Source organism: Macrobrachium rosenbergii, chromosome 2 (assembly GCF_040412425.1).
Source record: "Macrobrachium rosenbergii isolate ZJJX-2024 chromosome 2, ASM4041242v1, whole genome shotgun sequence".
NCBI lineage: Eukaryota > Metazoa > Arthropoda > Malacostraca > Decapoda > Palaemonidae > Macrobrachium > Macrobrachium rosenbergii.
In genome coordinates, this window is record NC_089742.1 from 36,506,356 (window position 1) to 36,524,295 (window position 17,940).

The following is a 17,940-nucleotide window of genomic DNA, read 5'->3' on the forward strand; positions in this document are numbered from 1 at the left end:
GTTTGTCTGTGTGTACTGTTGATGCCTGGTTTCATAAATCTTGATCTAATTTGTTGAGGATTTCACAGGCCAGTGTCAATGATTTTTTTTTTTTTTGTATTAATTCTTCATTGTCTGCTCTGAAAATAGCCCAGTATACAAATGGTGTAAATCTTATTTTAAATACCTCCTCCACTGTCAAGTGAAGTGTTGCTGGGCATCATTACGTTGACTGGGACTGAAAAATAATGATGAGCAGAAGACTGAATTAAAAAAAAAAACTATTGGACAGCTGATATTGCACTGATAATCAGTATCTGGATCATTCTGTATATTCAATAAGATTTAATGAGTTTTCTTTTTCACTGCATATAAAACGGTTTACTCTGATGTTCCCGAAATGCTACAGTTTATATAGTGTAGCTGATGGTTCCTGTTTCTAGAGAAATAATGTTATTAATGCCCCAATTGGTCAGACAATTTTGTCATATATATATATATATATATATATATATATATATATATATATATATATATATATATATATATATATATATATATACACATACATATATATACAATAATATATATATGTATATATACACATTTGATAAATGTATATATATACACATTTATATATGTATATATATACATATATATGTATATATATATATATATATATATATATATATATATATATATATATATATATATATATATATATATATATATATATATATATATCCAGTCTGGATGCCAGTATCATAGCTGTACCTTTGTTATTCTCTGCCATCACTTTAGGAAACCAGGAGAGTTGGAAGACCCAGAATCCACTTGTACGAAAACCACGAGACGGGAGACTCCATGGAGACGAACCGAGGTCTGCAGAAGTGAAAGCACAACAGGAAAGGCGCGAGTCTCAGAATTCCAAGAAGGCCTATTGAGTCGCACGTCCCTGGAGGAGATGATGAATATGATGAATGCACACTTTCCTCAACTGTGCTTAAAACTGATGAGGAACATCAACAGCAGGTCTTGTTTTGTTATTTGTTTCATATGGTTATGTTGTCAGAAGCGAGCGAGAATGATTGTGGTATTATTGTCGTATTTTCTGGACGAACTTTCACACTGTTCTGTATTGCTTCTTTCTTGAGTCACTTCATTCTAGTGCACCTCAGATCTCGTTATTCTTTCTTCTTTTCTCATTTCCAAGTAGCTAAAAGCTTTCATTCACTCTTAGTTTAATCTTATTTATGATGCAATACAATCAATTACGTTTCGCGGATTCATTCTTGCTAGATCTAGATGCTTTCTCTCTCTCTCATATTATATATATATATATATATATATATATATATATATATATATATATATATATATATATATATATATATATATATATAAATATATATATATATATATATATATATATACATATACATATATATATATATGTTATATATATATATATATATATATATATATATGTTATATATATATATATATAGGCTATATATACCGGTGTTAGAAAAGCAATACTTATAATTTATTTATAAACTGTAATATTTGTATAAAATCTTTTGTGTATGTTCCTTAATGTATGGGAATTAAATCTATGTTGTTGTTGTTCTTTTTTTCCAGATCGATTATTTTGTCTGAAATCTGGGAGCCCTACAAGCAAGGCTGGACGCCTTACCCTGCTGGAGCGGGCCCAGCTAGCGGCACGTTACGAAGTTTGGAGATCCGTTGTTCAAGTGCAAAGATGGCGGAGGACCTTTAAAGGAAGACATGCTCCAGTTGACGCAAAAACAATCAAGAATTATCATGCAAAACTCATGGCTGCATGCAGGATCCGTAACTGATACTCGAAGGAGCGGACGCCCTTCCAATTCCTGTGACCCGGAGTTTGTGCAAGCAGTTCAAGAAATGTTTACTCATATCCAAGAAAGGTCAGTTGGGAAAGTGGGCACTTCTTTCACTGTGTACAAACTGTGCTCAAGAAGGAGCTTATAAATGGCATGCTTGAAGGGCGCATACGGGAGGTTTTGTCCCCCGTCCCATAAAAGTTCCTGGTGAAATCAGCTGATGCGGCTCCCGGGCGGCTTGAGAAGTTGGTGGCCAGTGCTGGTGCCCATATTGGATTTTAAATAAAACTGCATGCTATGCGCTTTCTTCTCATATTCATTGCTTGTAAAAATTGTCGTTGAGAAATAAATTATAAGAATTTGAAAATGGGGGTTAGTTTTCAATCACCCTTTATACACACACACACACATATATATATATGTATGTATACACACACACATATATATATATATATATATATATACATATATATATATATATATATATATATATATATATATATATATATACATATATATATATATATATATATAACTCAATTACAACCTAATGTAAGCACCCTTGCCTTTCAATTGAAAGACCTTGGTTCGATCCTGATGAGGTCAGAGAATTTAATACAGTATATATATATATATATATATATATATATATATATATAAATATAAATAAAGATAAAATCCACGAAAGGAAACTTGAAACACTGGAGTGCTGCCAAGACAACTCGACACTAGTCCTTTCTTAGCTAAAAAAGGACTGATGTAATCAGGCTTTCAACACTCAGTGTTTCCGTTTCCTTCCGTGGATTTTATCTTTGTTATATGTTTCATCACGTTCCCTTATTTTCATTGATTCAGTTATACACACACATATATATAACATATATATATATATATATACATAATAAATATATATATAATATATATATATATATATATATATATATATATATAATGGATGCATAGACCATGTAGAAATAAAAAAATTCCTCCAATAATCACCTTTATCTACATTACTCCATATATCTTCTCTCTATGATAACTGTTTTAATAGACAGATAATACTCACAAATTTTCAGAATAACAGAAAAGCACAGAAAAAATATAAATAAAAATACAAATTGTCCAAGGCTGCGATTTTTCTGTGTGTGCAGAGGAGAGAGGTCGAGAGTTCGAGAGAGAGAGAGACATTGCTAAGTAAACTGAACACTGACTCGGATTGCTTGCTTTGACCAGCAATATCGCCTTCCAAAGGGACTCTGACAAAATATAAGCAGGACAAACTGATCCAAAGAGAGAGAAGAGTTGCCTAATAGGGAGGAAAAACTCTCTTTTTTTAGTAGGTTAATAACCATAAAGTATGTCAGCTTGACCTCCCTGAAGGAAAAAAAGATAGAAAGACAACAGAGGAGATTTTTTTATACTTGGGGAGATATCTCAGCGACTATATAAAAGAGAAGTGGGGTGAAAGTCCTTCAGATCTCGTGGCTTCTGCTGAAACGCTGTCATGAGCTGGTCGGAGAACAAGTGGTTGGTCCACTACTGGCTTGACCGGTAACTGTATACTGAGCTATAAGCTATTAGTAGTTGAAAGGGAGTTGGTGTCCTTCGGAGATTTTCATAGGTAAATCTTGGTGATTTTGTTTTCCTTTTGTTAGGAGCTGAAATCAGTTTATAAAGTATATATATATTGTGTTTTTGACTTGTTTTCGAATGTCTAGGAAGTAAACTACTTCTAAGATCAAGTTCATGTTTGATTGTGAGACGAGTTTTATCTGAAAATTAAACTCCATCAAAATTGTCTTTGAAGATATAATCATATATTTTCATAACGTAATTTTCTTCATTCCAGGAATTTAACAAGTGGAGAGAATGGTTTCATGTTTTATTATCTCGATTAAATGTAAATGTGAATGAGCAACAATTTTTTTATCCAGAAAATTAGGCTTCCATCAACACTTTCTTTCAGATCATGGTGCAGAAATTTTTCATAAGCAATCTTTCAAGATTTTAACAAGTGGAAAGAATGTTTTTATGTAATTTTTTCATCTCAGTAAACGTAAATGTGAATGAGCAACAATTTTCTATCAAGATTAAGCTTCCATCAACATTTTCTTTGAGAACAGGAAATGCAGAAATTTTCACAATCTTAATTTTCAGATTTTTGATATAAGTGGAAAGAAACATTTTTATGTCTTTTTTTTCATCTCGGTAAGTGTAAATCTGAGGTGAGCAACAAATTTCTTTCATCAAAGCAGACCTAAAACCTGTCAGCTTTATAAGTTGTGAAAGGAACGTCAATACTAGGAACAGTATTGAGCGACAAGCAAAATTGACACGTGTTTATAGTAAATAACTGGGCCGATGTCTCATCAGGTCATTTGAGAGTCAAATCAATTTCGTGTGACCTAGGAGACCTATGAACGTACTACAAAAAACCAAGGACGCATCATGCATAGGAAGGCCTGACGGGAGGGGAAAATAATGATTTTATTATTTGCTTCTTTTGATGCGAGACAACTGTCCCTCTGTCAAAACAACGACATACCTGTATCACTGATTCATTAGAGCCGTGTTTACGTGCCATTGTAATCATTCATACTCCCGAGATCATTATCAGGCCTATGTTTGTCAACAAAGAAAAGATAAAAATAAATCAAATCAATAATAATAATAATAATAATAATAATAATAATAATAATAATAAAAATAATAATAATAATACTAATAATAATAATATTCTCCACATATATACCCCACTCTTAGTAATACGACCCTCGTATGTTAAGGCTGACCTATTGGTTCTTTTGTGTCATATCCCAGCTTCACAACAAAATGGCACAGGCGGCAAATTAATCCGTTGGTCACCTGTCCAGTACTGACCATGCCAAGGTTGCTAAGCTTCATTGGCTGGAAGACCGGCTGTGTAAGAACATGCGCTGACGTCACAAAACAGCGAGTTGTCAACATAGCGTAGGAGAAATACATTTCGTGTCACCTTCTCTTCCCATCACGGCCACCCCTAAGCTGAAGACAGGTGCAGTTTTTTCATGACCAGGCAATGCAATGTTGCCAGAACTAGAGTCATGGTGGAATTCCTCTCGTGAGTGCTAACCATTATGTTGATTGCTGTTTCCTAGACAAAATAAGCTACTCCAGTCTAGTGTCAGTCGAGTCTCATTGCGACGCCCAGTGTCGCTCGCAATGAACGCCTGTGGTGTCTATTATATGTAAAGTATAATGAACTGTCACTTTTTTTTTATTGAAAGGTTGTTTAACAATACACTCAGCCTTTTCTTGCTATATACGATTTTGGAACTGGCTTCAGTTTATGAACTCATTTGTGGGGAAATATTTGGCAACATCTTCTTACGTCTTTTAAGTACTCTCGGTGACTTGTACGCATTATACAACTAACCTTCCTGAATGTTGCTGAATTTGTCTTAAACTGGACCTCATCCCAGGTATTTCTCGTGGCGTTAGAGACTCCGATCATGAAACCTCTGTTATCAGTCATTCGATGGTTATGAAAACAATCTGTTTTATCAGTCGTTTCAGTTGTTCTGACGCATAAAAAAATAATCCATATCAACAATAACTTACTTAGTTCCAACGTAAACGTCTCTTGATGAGAATGAAGCCAAAAATTCATAATATTACCAATAATTTCAGTAATGATCAAGAGAAGAAATCGGTTACCAGTCAGAACTGAAGGTTTCCATGAAGTATTAAAAAGAAATTAAAACTCAAGGGCTACAAGTTAGTTTTCCAACTGTCTAATCTTAATGCATACATCAAGCAAGCACGCGCGTGCATACAATGATGTATGTTCTGTTGCCCGTTAAACCATACCTAACAGACAAAGAGCGACATGCTGTTGCATACCTGACGTTATGCTACGTGACAAGACAATAATTATATCGACAGAGCCAATACATACAAGATTGACGGAGTAACTTATTAATAATAATAATAATAATAATAATAATAATAATAATAATAATAATAATAATAATAATAATAATAATATTATTATTATTATTATTATTATATTATTATTATTATTGACAAAATGAACCCTATTCATATGGAACAAACCCAAAGGGAACACTGAAATTCAACCCTCCAAAGACTGTTCATTTGAAAGAAGAAACAGATGGTAGTAGGAAATACAGAAAGAAGAGATCAGTTGTAAGAAGAGAAAAAAATTAACAGATGAATAAATAAATAGATGAAAACATAAGTCAATTATATTCTCTCCCCTTGACAGATATGTGGCGTTTGCTGTTCCTGACACTGACGGCGGACTTGATCCTGCCGCTGCCGTCATCGGAACGAGTTCTGACGCCTTCTCAAATTCAACGGGATGGCAGACGTGAGTATTGGATGAGCAGTGGTTGTTACTGGAATGAAATGGAATACAGAATTCAGGCCAAAGGCCTAGCGCTGGGACCTATGAGGTCATTCAGCGCTGAAAAGGAAATTGAGAGTAGAAAGGTTAGAAAGAGATAACAGGAGGAAAACCTCGCTGTTGCACTATGAAACAATTGTTAGGAGAGGGTGGATAGCAAGATGGAATAAAGAGAATAGGAATGGAGGCACAGTAAAAGGAATGAAAGGGGTTGCAGCTAGGGGCCGAAAGGAAGCTGCAAAGAACCTTAAGTAATGCCTACAGTGCACCGCGTGAGGTGCACTGAAGGCACTAACCCCCTACGGGAGTGGTTGTTATCAGGCCTATGTTTGTCAACAAAGAAAAGATGATAATAATAATAATAATAATAATAATAATAATAATAATAATAATAATAATAATAATAATAATAATAATAATGGAGAAGCAAATCCCCAGTTATGCATATGTACATATATTTAAAGATAAATCAGTATAGATAGCTTTCGGGAACTTGTTCCAGATTGAAAAGGGAAACTGAACAAGTTCCTGAAAGCTATCTATACGATTTATCTTTAAACATATGTACATATACATAACTGGGATTTCTTCTCCATTTTAAGACTCATGCTACTATGAGTATTTTTTAATAATAATAATAATAGGTAGTAGATCTTCTTTCAAACATGTAATGTTGAATGTTATTGCTGCATCAGCTGCATTCAATTTATATGAGAGCCTTCTCTATCTTTCTAATAACTGATTTTTCAGGGTTACTGCATTCTGCCAGTATACTCACCGATGTCTGTCATTTCCGGAGAGGAAAGTGGAAGCAAATCAGGTGTAATTTTATCTCTGATGAATACGTTCTATCGGTTACAGGAGTAATGCCAATGGTAACTGATTTGCAATTGCTGTCCTCTCTCGAAATGACAAACACCGGTGAGTTACTGGCAGAAATCAGTAACCCTGAAAAAAAAATAAAAAAAAATAATAATAATAATAATAATAATAATAATAATAATAATAATAATAATAATAATAATAATAATAATAATAATACGAGTATCTCGGAAAGAGACTCATTCTTAAGCAAACTTCACTGAGCAGTATATATGGCCATCTGGATGACGTTTAGTTTGTATTGTAGTTTCTCAGTCTCTCGAATGAGTTCTTTGTAGCAGAAAGTAAATCATAGAGAAGCTGTCCAAAGTTCATTTATTTACCTTGACTTTTCTGTAGAGTTTTCTACCATACTCAAAAGGCAAATGAAGCCAGGGGTACATTTATGCCAAACTGTTCCACGAAATAATAATAATAATAATAATAATTATAATAATAATAATAATAATAATAATAATAATAATAATAATAATAATAATAATAATGACAAATCAGGAATGATCTGATTCAGTTTTCCAGCCGATTGGGTTTTTTCAAAAATAACTGTATACTTATGACAACCTGATCATTTATTAAGACACTGAAATATTAAAGGGAATTTATATGGTTCAGGAAATGTATACGAAGCAAGTGCGTCTATCTCTTCTGTTTGACTTACTTGTTCTTTTGTATTTTTTTCTTGTTCCTCCTTTATTTCTACACTGGCATTTCCTCGTCATTAAGTTAAGGAACTAGTTAAGTAACTCAGTTGTGTCTTATTTGTAAGAAATATGATCAAAATGCTAAAAGAAAAATCTCTCATATCTGAGTTTTCTGTCCAAACATTTCATTTGTCCAGTTCCGTGATGATGAGTCATCACATCTTTGTGCCTTACCCGCTCTTTCTCTTCCTCTCTCTCTCTCTCTGTTTGTGTCTTTTTCTCTCTGTTCTGCGGAGCCCTTTTGACGCATTGTTACCAATTAAGTTTCGCCAGAGGCCACATTCGACCCAGAGCCGGCATGTTTCTGTTAACGAAAGCTGTGAATTAGGTACCTTGGCTGTTAGTTAACTTTTGCGATTCGCAACTCGGTTATAGAGAGAAAGAGATAAATGACAGGCTATCGTGATCTGAATTCCGTTAAAATATATACTCCATCATATATTTATAAGGAATGTGAGGGCCTCTATGAGGTAATAATGGAATGGAATGGAATATGAAATTTAAGCCAAAGGCCAAGCGCTGGGATATATGAGGTCATTCAGAGTTGAAAGGGCAATTGAGGGTAGGAAGGTCATAAAAGTGTAACGGAAGGAAATTTTCGCAGTTGCACTATGGTGTTAGAGAGGGTTGAGAAAGTAAGGTGGATGAAGAGAATACGAACGGTGGTACAGTAAAACGAATGAAAGGGGTCGCTGCTAGGGGCCGAAGGAACGCTGGAAATATCTTAAGTAATGCCTACAGTGCACCGCATGAGGTGCAGTGACGACACCACCCCTACTGGGAGATGGAAGAGAATATGAACGGCGGTACAGTAAAATGAATGAAAGAGGTCGCAGCTAGGGGCCGAATTAAGGAACGCTGCAAAGAACCTGCGTGAGGTGCACTGACGGCACCAGCACCTTACTGGTAGATAGAAGAAAGAGAATAAGAACGGAGGTACAGTAAAAGGATTGAAACGGTTCGCTAAGGGCTGACGGAACGCCTCAAAGAATTTTGAAGTCAGGATTAACAGAGTACAGGGTTAGTCCGCCTCGGACCAAAATAAGAGCAATCTCGCGCATGTCATCGTCTGGCTGCTTTTGTTCGAGGCTAAGATTGAGAAAAAGTCATCAGTCAACATTTGACCTTACCAGAGCGAAGAACAAGGAAGCTGCTCTCTCGGTCTATATTAAGGTGCTCTTCAACTGGTCAGTCCTTTTAATCTCGACCCGACCGCCCCCATGAGCCAGATGGCAATGAAAAGACATGGAGTATTATTCGGATCCTTTAGCTCAGCTGCACCTGAAGATTAACGGGGACCTCTCTCATCCACGATCGTGAAAGTGGTGAGAATGTGTGAAGTCAAACATTTTCCATATGACCATTCATTTCCTTGTTTTCCCGGCTTTCTTCTATGGTAAGCGGCCAAGTATCCAGCCTGCGCCACAAAGATGCGCAGTATCCCCGGGGCAGGCTAACACTGTACTCTACTAATCCTGCCTTTAGGTAATCCTCATCTCGCCTCACAAAATAATCTTCCGTTGCAGTCCTCGTGACCATCGTACCAGAGGCGTGCTACAGAGGGGAATACGAAAGGATGCCTTCCGTGGACGGGATGCCCTCCGTCGGAGGAAGAGTTGATGGAAAGTGTATGTGGGATCTTGGAGAATGCTGCATTTGTGAGTGATCAAGTTATTACATTTTCGTAATTTTGTTCAGTAGTATTATCGTTTCATTATTGTTATTATTCTGAACATAAATCCCTATTCATACGGAACAAAGCCATACGAAAAGTTCTTTGCAAAATGTATAAATACGTAAAGGACGTCTGCTTGAAGCCGTTACTCGGGCTATATTTATAATCAGCAATAATGAATCTCAGGCTATATTAATAATCAGCAATAATGAGTAAATAAAAAAAGTCATACACGGCTAAAATGATTGATATATACGGTGAGTAATAATATTTATTATTATTCAGAAGATAAACCCCATTCATATGGAACAAGCCAACGGGGGCCAGTGACTTGATATTCAAGCTTCCAAAGAATATGGTGTTCATTTGAAAGCAGTATTGGGAGGTAATAGGAAATACAGAAAGAAGAGATCAGCTATTAGAAAAAAAAAATAAAATGACAAATTAATAAAAAAATAGATAAAAATGTAAGTAATTATTAAAATACAAGAATTCGATTATCTATTTATTAGTTTGTTAATTTATTTTTCTTTTCAAAAGTGATCGCTTCTTTCTGTATTTCTATTAGCTTCTGTCAAATAACACCTTAATAGTCTTTGAAAGCTTGATTTTTAGGTCAATGGCCCTGTGGGCTTGTTCCATATGAATAGGGTTTCATCTTCTGAATAATAATAATAATAATAATAATAATAATAATAAATAATAATAATAATAATAATAATAATAATACATCTCACTAATCATTTAGCTGTGCATGACTTTTTTCCCTTTACGTATTATTGCTGATTTAAACATCTGCAGTAATGAGAGGAACAAATTCAATTAGACGTCCTTCATGTACTTATTTATTTCGGCAAAGAACTTCGTGTCCTATGGACCCTAGTAACCATGTTGGTAGAAACCAAAATGTGTTAAATGTTTCGTGTTTTCTGATTACACTAGGCTTATCGGTAGCAGTATTACTAAACTCGGTTATTTTACCGAGGCACATTTGCACCGACTGGCAGGGGTGTCCTTTTAGCTCGGGAAAAGTTTCCTGCTAGCTGATTGGTTGCAAATATTTTGTCCGAATAGCATCATTGTTTTCAAATAATTACAAGTAATGTGAATCGAAACTTATTTACTAACTAAATTTCTCCCTCAGATATGTGTTTTGTCAATAAATAATGTTAACGAATAAAGAGATAATAAAGTATTGTGATGGTAAGTCTAAATTTAATAACAACAACAACCGCTCTTCGTCAACGACAGGAGCTTGTTTTCGGATGTACGCTGCATAATTTTACTTTTCACATATTTTAACACCAACTGGGATAAATTACACTAAGCATAAGAAAACCATGTTATTATAAACTTTCTTTGAATACTAGAGTCTACTTAAAACATGGAATTAATAAAACTCGCTGTTAGTGGAAACTTCCAGGGAGGTAAAGGAACAACCTGCCTACGGCGGCCTGGCGGGAAAAACTATCACAGGTGATTGTCATTGCAGCATTTTCCTGATTTGTCATTGCAGCTTTTCCTGATTTATGTAAATGTTGAAATCAGTGTTACGTTATTGAGATTACTTTAATGGCTATATCTGCAATTAAAAAGTTTCTGTGCTTCTTTTTGTAGGAGCACGCTAATAAAAATATATTTCGCAGAAATTAACGACTTACTCTTTCGTGTAAGTTACAGCAGACAATGCGAGATAAGAAAACTTTTTTCTTATTTCTGCGTTCTGTTCAGGACACATATAAGGTTAACACGAGTTTCTGCGGATATTTTGAGAAGTAAAAAGACTATGTGACTGAGTAGAAAATGTACTATACACATATGCATTTTAAGGATTGGCTGGCTATATGCGTCTACTGTCAAAATACCGAGGCGGGGATGGAAGGGAGGGGAGGGGTATCGCTTTTGTAACTCGGGTGAAATTATGAATTCGTTTAATTATAAATTTTATGCAATTTATGGAACACTACAGTATCCCAAACCGAAAATAGTGCTATTAATAGAATCTATACCTTTACGACAAAATTAACAAATCCTTTCTATACGGACTTACATCATAGGCCTACATACACCTAGCTTAACTTATATCAAGCATCAGCTACTGTTTACTGTTATTCTTACCTTAAAGAGTTAAGCAAATTTTATTGCAATTGTCAAAAAATGGTGTAAGGCACATAGACATAGGCTAGCCTAGTTTGAAATCTGTGCAAGAAATAAAGGGAAGTACATTATCATTGTAAAAAAAAATAGCGTCTTCATATTTATCATCATATTTATCATAATGATATAACAAAAGGCTTCAGCACAAAAGCCTATAAAAGATGATATGTATCTGAAAGCTTTCTTGCCCATCAACATTTGCTGGCATGTGGATACCATATGAATAACTAGGCCAACTTATCTAGGTAATTTTATCTAAATTTTATCTAATGCCACAGGCTGCCCTTTTACCTCCTGGAAGTTTTCACTAATAGCGAGTTTTATTAATTCCATGTTTTTAGTAGATTCTGGTATTCAAAGAAAGTTTATAATAACATGTTTTCTTATGCTTAGTGTAGTTTATCCAATTGGTGTTAAAATATGTGAAAAGTAAAAAAAATTATGCAGCGTGCATCCAGCAAGCTCCTGTCGTTGACTTCGGTGGGTGTTGTTATTAAATTTAGACTTACCATCACAATCCTTTATAATCTCTTTATTCGTTAACATTATTTATTGACAAAACATATATCTGAGGAGAAATTTAGGTTAGTAAATAAGTTTCGATACACATTACTTGGTAATTATTTGAAAACAATGATGCTATTAGGACAAACTATTTGCAACCAATCAGCTAGTAGGAAACTTTTCCGAGCTAAAAGGGCACCCCTGCCAATCGGTGCAAATGTGCCTCGGTAAAAAAAACTGAGTTTAGTAGTAGTAGTAGTAGTTCCTCGTTAGACGAGTCGGTAGAGTTGTGGGCTAGCACTCGCAAGGCCCGAGTTCGAGTCTCCGGCCAGCTAATGAAGAATGAGAGGAATTTATTTCTGGTGACAGAAATTCATTTCTCGCTATAATGTGGTTCGGAATCCACAATAAGCTGTAGGTCCCATTTGCTAAGTAACCAATTGGTTCTTAGCCACGTAAAATAAGCCTAATCCTTCGGGCCAGCCCTAAAAGAGCTGTTAAACAGCTCAGTGGTCTGGTAAAACTAAGATATACTTAACTTGGATTAATAGTAGTGACACCTGTAACACCTATTTCATTTCTGCCAGTCGAGAAATCCTGTGGGGAAGAATCCGAAGCAAGAGTATCCTACTTCACCAGCTCGAGTTCTCAAGCCAACCAGCAAGGATCCTGCCTTATGAAAGTCATACCTTCTGCAGGTGTTTGTCAGGTGAGGCTTAGCCTTCTTTGTCGCATTTCCGTGGGGGGTCAGTGTGCACCTCACGCGGTGTTACCGTAAGTATTACTTGAGGCTCTTAGCAGCGTCCCTTAAACGGCCCCTACAGCTGCAACTCCTTTCACTCCTTTTACTTTACCTCCATTCATATTCTCTTTCTTCCATCTTACTTGTCACTATTTTCTAACAACTGTTTCATAGTGCAACTGCGAGGTTGTTCTCCTGTTAACACCTTTATAAAACATTATTGCTCTCCATTTTCCTTTCAGTACCGAATGACCTAATAGGTCGCATGACTTGGCCTTTGGCCTAAATTTTGTAATCCATTCCATTCTATCGTTTTCTCGTTCGCTTTACGATTCTTCGTCTTTAGCCTGTCTTTGCGAACGTTCGCATGATAAACAGAATACAGATTTTAGGCCAAAGGCCAAGCGCTGGAACCTACGAGGTCATTCAGCTCTGAAAGAGAAATCGACAGTAAAAAGGTTCGAAAGGTATAAGAGAAGGAAGACCTCGCTTCTGTCAGGAGATGGCGGAAAGCAAGATGGAAGAAAGAGAATATGAACGGAGGTACAGTCAAAGGAATGAAGGGACGCTTCAGAGACCCTTAAGTAATGCCTACAGTGCACCACATGAAGTGTATTTAGCACGACCATGTTTCTTCATTAATGTTTTGTTTTACTCTTGGAAATGTATCAGGTTAAGGAAGACAGTTAATTTATTTATTTCAGTAACGAGCAGTTTACCCAGCGTGCCATATCGAGAAGTCGTCGCCTGTTGTTTGGATTTTGTTCTGCTTATTTCGTTTTTGTAAAATCTCTGACGCTTCAGCACCGTATTCTAAGCGATTCTGTGTCTCTCATATCGACTTTATTATGAGTGCATTTGTGGGCTCATATCATTGTCAAATTGACTGATATTTTCATATTTGATCGAATTAAATGGATATATTAATTAACTGTGCATTAATTAAACAATTACATGATATTATATATATATATATATATATATATATATATATACATATATATATACATATATATATATATATATATATATATATATATATATATATATATATATATATATATATATATATATATATATAGGCCTACCCACCCATAAATCCAAGTCCTTCAAAAGAAGGCGTCGTGCTTACTATATAATAATGGGAAAACCTAAATGCACGTTAAAAAAAAAAACATAAATATATATATATACATACATACATATATGTATTATATATACATATTTACCCACAAAATAGATAACAATAAATAAAATAATAATAAATCCAGGCGGGTAAAAATCGTGACATGCGTCCTGACTTCCTCCCACACACGAAAAGCGACTAAAGTCGACTACCGCGTTCAAAGGGTGTTTGAAAACGCTAACCATGAACAGCGAATCATAAAACTGGTTGTTTCCCTGCTCGACTCTTGAGGTTCGGAGAAAAATCTGTCGCCGTAACTCGATTCTCAACGGTAATTAAGGAATTTCGTGGTCATTATACTTGTCTGTTAACATTATACCAGATGAGCTAACTGTAACGCATGATTTCTAAGTAAAATGACGGGATTTCAGTTAAATATAGTGGATATGCAAATGGAAAAATTATTCTTAAGTTACCGTAGTAATAGTATCAGTTTTCTTTAGCCCATTTTCTATAATTATATCTATGGTATACTATCGCAAATATAAGCTTCAGTCATTTTCTCACTGCAATGAAGTTATGATCATTCGTTCCTATGCAATAATTTTGTTTATATCACTTTATATATTAGGAATTTAGCATAAGGAGCGAATACAGAGTAAGGGGTCAGGGCTATTGTAGGCCTAGTGTGCATTTCTATAGTTGGCATTTCAGTGGGGAAATTGACCTAACCAGATTTACCTTTGCCTAAACCAACCTTGGATGCTGTGTCCTAACCTGGCTGAGGGTGGTGCGGGGTGGGGGGGTTCGAAATTCGTGACTCCTTACTCTGCATTCTACCGTGGCATAATTTTGCTTAATTCTATTGCAATTGTGGATGTAGAGGAAAATGACAAAGAAATTCTCTAAGCTTTTACCTGTACAGATATTGTCACATGAACCTAGATATAACCACATTATATTATTTAATTTTTGCCTTGCCTTTCCATATAGGGCAAAATGTCCTTTATACTCAAATTCGGACAACTGCTTCTGTTATTCAGCACGAAAGCCTGAACTTCACTTTCTGAAAATTATATCATTAACACTTTGATGACCAATAAAACCATGGGGGAAATTAAAGCCATTGTCTCTGTGAGACTGGCGAAGAATCAGATTGGGTATGCCACTTAATACAAGTGACATTTATTGGTGTTAAAATATGCTCATTATTTTTTTAAACGTGGTTCCTTTTATTTCCTTTCTCAAGAAGGAAGATTCAAATGAAATTTGTTTATTCAATGTTACTACCCTTACTTTTCCAAATCCCAAGAACTTTCGGGCAATTTCATAACACCTGCCAGGCGACTACCAATGGTAAATAAGCTTACACATTTATAGATTGCTTTGGCGACTCATTTTTATCTCTATTGCAAAAATTTTTATTTCCGTTTTTGCTTCTTTAATCCAATGCTCTCTACGAGGTTTGATCCTTCTATATGTTTTTTTCCATTTAGGCCTACGCTGAATGAGACTACAAGGTTTTCTGTCCCCTCTCCCTATTACTAGTTATATATCTGAACCAAAAGATTAATACGCATGTCCATATACTCTGCTGGATACACCTAAGCAAGAATAAATGCCTTTTCCATATAGGCTATGCAGCCCTCCATTATCGGAGCATATTTCATGTAGATAACGACATTATAGGCCTACACTTTGATTCTTGACATTATATCTATTTCGGCAATAAACGGTACCTTACATCGTTCCTTATTTATGCCTCTTATCCTGACCATGCTTTTAAACTCAGGGACTGTGAATCAAATATTCAGTGTTTTTAAACTAAGTCCCTCTTTGCCTTCATTGTGGGTCTTTCTTTTTCACGCCATATTCTTTTTTCATTAGGCGGCTGAACGCGTCATTCAAATGCGTAAAAATGTCAAAAAAAGTATCAGTAAAATTCATTATCTTCAACCAGCGTTTCTCCTTTTTGTGAAAACTTATAATGACAGCTTTTACGGTGATTAGACTATAGGCCTACGTTCCTTGCTTCCTGTACGCTCTCGTGGGTTTCCTCAGTTTTTGGATATCGGCCTAAGAACCCAAGCTTTCTCTGACTCTTGCGCCTTTCCATTTATCAGAAGTGAGCCTTACTCCCTTCTATTTTCTTAGCTTTTGCTTGTCTTTTAGCTTGTTCTCTCTTAGCTTCCTCCTGGCCTTGGCTAGATAATGGTGTTCGGTTGTCCATCCCACAGGCTTCTACATTTCAAAATATAAAGTTGCCGCCTGACCGTTATGTATATAAAAAAAAATTGTTTCAAACTGGCCTCTGCATTTAAATAGTATCGCTATTAAGTAGTATATCAAATATGTAATACATGTACACGTATAGATAGGCACATATACATATATAAACAACCTATACACATGCATACTATGCACCTCTTGTGTTGCCTTGTACTACTACGCATACCACAAATATGTTTTACAAAGACGTGGGTGTATCTGTAGAAACTACTGACTATTCAAATTTTAAAAATCCGTGCAAAACTGATAATGTATGATAGTTTTTATTAGTTCCTGCTATCATTCATGATTGGCATATCCCTGTATGCGTAAAAATGTCCCCTACTGCATAAACGGCGGAAGGTTTTCCCAGTCTCTTGGTAGGAAAAGTGCATGATGGGTAATAATAGGTCATGCCATACGGTTCCGGTCCGACCATTCATATTTCTATCTCTGTGCTTTCTGAATAAATCTATCGCAGTGGTTAACCTTGTATCTTTATGTCGATGAATATTTCTTATATGGTTTTCATAAAATCAACAGAGTCCTTACGTATTCTCCCGCTGAAAGTTTAAAGGGTCAAACGGCTGCAGTTTCCCTCACCCGGCGCAATATAGGCCTATAGTACTTTTTTTAATTACATAATTTCTACTTTTATAGACAAGCATTGCTATTATAGGCAGGTTATCACTGGCAACAACATGATAATGATAATTAAGTGATACGGCATTATATATGATTATGACAAAAAAAAGAATTTATACGGTATCCAACAACATTCGGAGACTCGGGTAACCAGGCTTTCAGCACCACATTTCGTTACAGCCAGTCGAATATCACCATTATTTTTTACTTAGTGATATCATTATTATTACCATTACTACTACATAACAAACATATCGTCCAGTATATATGAATTATCAATCTAAACATCCCGCATTCCTTTTTGCCCAAATATGACTAGGCCTAGAATTAGGTGCCTCTACTTACTTCACAAGTCATATTTCTACAGTAGGCTTTCCTTACCTTCAAGTATCTTCGGCCAGATCCGTAGATGGAAAAGTATGCGTCTAGGATTATATAACAGACTCTGCTTGGATAAACGGTATTGTATTGATGGAGTATAAGAAGACCATTCAGCCGTTAAAAACAAGTGGTTGCTTCAGGCCGTGCACAGGAGTTACGCCGTTATTTTGCCATTCGAACTCCAAGAAAATTCACTGTAGCTTCCCATTTTCCCTCTTTTCAATACTCAGTCCTCACAACAACTTTTCTCTTATTTTTCCTTCATATCGTTGTTGCACTTGCTACAATAACACTCCCAAGCAACGTGTTTCGACAGGTGCTCGCTAGGAGCTATGGCAGGGTACGTCATCACCCTCTCACTGGTGGGTTGGGACTACTTTCAAATATAATTTTGAAAATTTCAATCATGTGTAGACGACAGTGACAATAATTGCTGTGGTTATTAGAATGACATAGCTGGTTATTAGAATTATATATAGCTGGAAATATTATCTATTTACTGTGCGAAAAAGACCTGGTCCTAATATTACGTAGTTTGGTGCTCTGCTACCAGGGCGGCGCAGCTTGTATCTTCAACCTCCCGAGAACCGCGGAAAGTGAATCCACG

The 17,940-nt window shown here is 35.6% G+C and overlaps 2 long non-coding RNA genes across 2 annotated transcripts in view; one reads left to right on the forward strand and one right to left on the reverse strand.

The window, feature by feature from the left end:
- The window catches only part of LOC136845012 (uncharacterized), a 301,988-nt gene extending 284,272 nt beyond the window's left edge, over nt 1-17,716 (reverse strand). The window contains exon 1 of the long non-coding RNA XR_010855039.1: nt 17,334-17,716. This is a non-coding gene — a long non-coding RNA (uncharacterized lncRNA). The remainder of the gene's footprint in view (nt 1-17,333) is intronic.
- On the forward strand, nt 3,384-9,433 carry LOC136845010 (uncharacterized). The gene is made up of 3 exons (XR_010855038.1): nt 3,384-3,465; nt 6,112-6,216; nt 9,362-9,433. It is a non-coding gene; the product is annotated as an uncharacterized lncRNA (long non-coding RNA).
- Nucleotides 17,717-17,940: the final 224 nt, after the last annotated feature.